The 5,000-nt window shown below is 53.9% G+C and overlaps 1 non-coding gene across 1 annotated transcript in view; it reads left to right on the top strand.

Annotated features, from left to right (window-relative positions):
• The first annotated feature begins 3,851 nt into the window (after positions 1 to 3,851).
• The window catches only part of LOC124589030, a 1,915-nt gene continuing 766 nt past the window's right edge, over positions 3,852 to 5,000 (top strand). Inside the window, exon 1 of the ribosomal RNA XR_006975936.1 lies at positions 3,852 to 5,000. This exon is cut by the window's right edge and continues 766 nt beyond it. This is a non-coding gene — a ribosomal RNA (small subunit ribosomal RNA).

Here is a 5,000-nt window from a genome sequence, read left to right as displayed (position 1 = left end):
CGAGGACGAAGTAACTACATAGCGGGCTCGCCGTGTCACTAATGTACAGAGATACAATAGTTTCGACTGGAACCGGATATAAACGTATACACGGCGCTGATTAGTAATAGATAGAGCCATCAGAATACAGATAATGTATACAACTGTCCGTATACATGCTGAAAGACTCTGCTCACAATCACACGTCAGCCAGACACTCTTATCACGCACTACTCTCTGCCTGTAACAGGCACACAGACAATATGTAAGCACCAGCATGGAACAACACCCAGTGCATCCTCTCTGCCACATTAGACAATCCACACTATCATAACCAGACCGGGAGGTCCACTCACAAAACAGAATATCTCACCCTTCCGACAACCACCATTGCTCAGCTAAGCCACCAACACCCACACATGTCCTACACAGGGGTGCACCCCAACATCACAATACTGCCTCCTGTCACACCACACAAAACATTGGCAGGAATGAAAGACACAGGTCTGCCCACAAGCATGGAATCAGAGCGCCGCCCTGGTTATGAGCCAAAGGTGCACCCAGACGTGGGCAAATCAGATGATGCCGCAGTCATTTACTTACGATAATCACAATCAACAAACCGGCCCCCCCCCCCCCCCCCCCAAAACACTTTCCTTACAACAATGTGTACCTTAACCTAACCCGTATTGTACCTTAACCTAACCCGTATTGTACCTTAACCTAACCCGTATTGTACCTTAACCTAACCCGTATTGTACCTTAACCTAACCCGTATTGTACCTTAACCTAACCCCGTATTGTACCTTAACCTAACCCGTATTGTACCTTAACCTAACCCGTATTGTACCTTAACCTAACCCGTATTGTACCTTAACCTAACCCGTATTGTACCTTAACCTAACCCGTATTGTGCCTTAACCTAACCCGTATTGTGCCTTAACCTAACCCGTATTGTGCCTTAACCTAACCCGTATTGTGCCTTAACCTAACCCGTATTGTGCCTTAACCTAACCCGTATTGTGCCTTAACCTAACCGTATTGTGCCTTAACCTAACCCGTATTGTGCCTTAACCTAACCCGTATTGTGCCTTAACCTAACCCGTATTGTGCCTTAACCTAACCCGTATTGTGCCTTAACCTAACCCGTATTGTGCCTTAACCTAACCCGTATTGTGCCTTAACCTAACCCGTATTGCGCCTTAACCTAACCCGTATTGCGCCTTAACCTAACCCGAATTGCGCCTTAACCTAACCCGTATTGCGCCTTAACCTAACCCGTATTGCGCCTTAACCTAACCTATATTGCGCCTTAACCTAACCTATATTGCGCCTTAACCTAACCTATATTGCGCCTTAACGTAACCCGCGTTGCGCCTTAACGTAACCCGCGTTGCGCCTTAACGTAACCCGCGTTGCGCCTTAACCTAACCCGCGTTGCGCCTTAACCTAACCCGCGTTGCGCCTTAACCTAACCCGCGTTGCGCCTTAACCTAACCCGCGTTGCGCCCTTAACCTAACCCGCGTTGCGCCTTAACCCAACCCGCGTTGCGCCTTAACCCAACCCGCGTTGCGCCTTAACCCAACCCGCGTTGGGGCCTTAACCCAACACACGTTGGGCCTTAACCCAACACACGTTGGGCCTTAACCCAACACACGTTGGGCCTTAACCCAACACACGTTGGGCCTTAACCCAACACACGTTGGGGCCTTAACCCAACACACGTTGGGCCTTAACCCAACACACGTTGGGCCTTAACCCAACACACGTTGGGCCTTAACCCAACACACGTTGGGCCTTAACCCAACACACGTTGGGCCTTAACCCAACACACGTTGGGCCTTAACCCAACACACGTTGGGCCTTAACCCAACACACGTTGGGCCTTAACCCAACACACGTTGGGCCTAACCCAACACACGTTGGGCCTTAAACCCAACACACGTTGGGCCTTAACCCAACACACGTTGGGCCTTAACCCAACACACGTTGGGCCTTAACCCAACACACGTTGGGCCCTTAACCCAACACACGTTGGGCCTTAACCCAACACACGTTGGGGGCCTTAAACCCAACACACGTTGGGCCTTTAACCCAACACACGTTGGGCCCTTAACCCAACACACGTTGGGCCTTAACCCAACACACGTTGGGCCTTAACCCAACACACGTTGGGCCTTAACCTGCTCTGTAATTGTCATACGACGCGTTAAATTAGTGTAGTGTTGCCTAACTGCAACCCCCGCAATATAGTTTTGCTACCCGCACTGCCCGGTCCCCCAGAGTATCGCTTCATGTTAAACACCTTGCAGCTATACACTGTAATGCGGATGGCAGCAGGACGTACATGCTCAATGCCCTTCGCAGTTGTTCATTGGCATTCGCATGGCGAAGCACAGCCTACGTTGTGGTACGGCTTGTGTCAACTGTCCGCTGATGTTGTACGTCCAAATCACACACTGTACTGCACATTGGTCCTCATGTACTGAATGATACATCGTGGTACATGTGTGGACCGTACCACGACTGCGCCAACAACGGCGAACCATACGGTCCAAATATTGTGCACTCAGCTACGTGTCGTCTCCCTATAAGAGCTGGATTGCAGTATGGTATGCCGTGGATGGCGATCAGCATGAGCCGTCTGTTGATGTAGTGGCGCGTGTTGTCAGACGTAGGTCGTCTCTTCTCACTCACCGTGATAGCATGGTGCACTGCGTTCCACATCTGCGACATGCGACAGAGGCCGGTTGACAGTCGTTCGCGCAATGGACATCGCATACGTACGGGGGCCACCTTCCACGTGTTCGCGAAGCGTGCACATGTTGTTGCGTGTATGTGGGCAGACATAGTGTGTCGTGACACCTGACACAGGCATGCAACAATCGTTGAATTTGCAAATGGCGATGGACGTCTACGTTTGCTGGTGACGTTACGCAAATGAACAACTGGTAAACCGTTGTGGTGCGGTTGTTCTCGCTAGAGGTGAATCAGTGATGGCGACGATCGGTTGAGCTACCAACCGGTTGTTTCAGCGATACCCACCATGCCCACGAACGTGAATGGCATGTGGGTGTGAAGCGATACGCGGCGGTGGGCTGGGTGGGGACCGTCCCCGGCCGGTGAGGGGGGGGCCTCCCGGCGTGCTGGCCGCGCGGTGCGTGGGCGCACGCGCTACAGCCGGCTGGTGGGGGCGGCCAGTGGCAGGCGCGCCGGCCGACGGAGGCGGCAGGCGGCGCAGCTGCGCGCCGGCGCACCCTGCACGCGGCGCCGTGCGGCCAAAGTAGGTCCTCGCGGCCCGGTGCGAAGCGCGGTGGACATCTGCAGTGTGCTGGTCCGATTGAGGACTGTGTGCGCTGAGGATGGCGCCGCCGCCCGGCGCTCGGCGCCGCGACGCCGTCTGCTGCTCGGTCGCCTCTGCGGTTCTCGCAGGTGGTTTGTATCGCAGCTGTGCGGACGTGTTGGCGCGTTCGCTTCGGCACCCAAGTGGGGCTTTTGTCCTTCTTGTGGCGCTGGCGTTGGAGCTGCCGGCCACCGTAGGTGGGCGCGTGTTGTCTCCCGCCGGCAATGCCACGACAGCACGCTCCCGGGCCTCTGTCGGCAGCGGGCAAGCTCAGTTTGGGAGCACGGGTGGTCGCACCTAAAGCGTCTACTCGCCAAACTCCGGGCGATTGCGCCTCTCTCGAACCCGACCAAGTACTTAGGACGGCGCTGCGCGCCGCCGGGACCTGAGAGGGTTTTCGAGGTGTATTGTGCAGGGGAGCTCAGCCTCCTCCTGTTTGCAGAATAATTGAGCGGACGCTTGCGTGTTCGCGCGGGCCCCCGGGACACACTCCCGGGCGGCCGGCTGCTCAGCTCTAGTTGACGCAGCTCCCTGGTTGATCCTGCCAGTAGTCATATGCTTGTCTCAAAGATTAAGCCATGCATTGTCTCAGTACAAGCCGCATTAAGGTGAAACCGCGAATGGCTCATTAAATCAGTTATGGTTCCTTAGATCGTACCCACGTTACTTGGATAACTGTGGTAATTCTAGAGCTAATACATGCAAACAGAGTCCCGACCAGAGATGGAAGGGACGCTTTTATTAGATCAAAACCAATCGGTCGGCTCGTCCGGTCCGTTTGCCTTGGTGACTCTGAATAACTTTGGGCTGATCGCACGGTCCTCGTACCGGCGACGCATCTTTCAAATGTCTGCCTTATCAACTGTCGATGGTAGGTTCTGCGCCCTACCATGGTTGTAAACGGGTAAACGGGGAATCAGGGTTCGATTCCGGAGAGGGAGCCTGAGAAACGGCTACCACATCCAAGGAAGGCAGCAGGCGCGCAAATTACCCACTCCCGGCACGGGGAGGTAGTGACGAAAAAATAACGATACGGGACTCATCCGAGGCCCCGTAATCGGAATGAGTACACTTTAAATCCTTTAACGAGTATCTATTGGAGGGCAAGTCTGGTGCCAGCAGCCGCGGTAATTCCAGCTCCAATAGCGTATATTAAAGTTGTTGCGGTTAAAAAGCTCGTAGTTGGATTTGTGTCCCACGCTGTTGGTTCACCGCCCGTCGGTGTTTAACTGGCATGTATCGTGGGACGTCCTGCCGGTGGGGCGAGCTGAAGGCGTGCGACGCGCCTCGTGCGTGCTCGTGCGTCCCGAGGCGGACCCCGTTGCAATCCTACCAGGGTGCTCTTGAGTGAGTGTCTCGGTGGGCCGGCACGTTTACTTTGAACAAATTAGAGTGCTTAAAGCAGGCAAGCCCGCCTGAATACTGTGTGCATGGAATAATGGAATAGGACCTCGGTTCTATTTTGTTGGTTTTCGGAACCCGAGGTAATGATTAATAGGGACAGGCGGGGGCATTCGTATTGCGACGTTAGAGGTGAAATTCTTGGATCGTCGCAAGACGAACAGAAGCGAAAGCATTTGCCAAGTATGTTTTCATTAATCAAGAACGAAAGTTAGAGGTTCGAAGGCGATCAGATACCGCCCTAGTTCTAACCATAAACGATGCCAGCCAGCGATC

The sequence above is a fragment of the Schistocerca americana genome, unplaced genomic scaffold (genome assembly GCF_021461395.2).
Source record: "Schistocerca americana isolate TAMUIC-IGC-003095 unplaced genomic scaffold, iqSchAmer2.1 HiC_scaffold_679, whole genome shotgun sequence".
Taxonomy (NCBI): Eukaryota; Metazoa; Arthropoda; class Insecta; order Orthoptera; family Acrididae; genus Schistocerca; species Schistocerca americana.
Note: the sequence above shows the minus strand (reverse complement) of the source record. Positions and strands in the feature narration are given on the sequence as shown.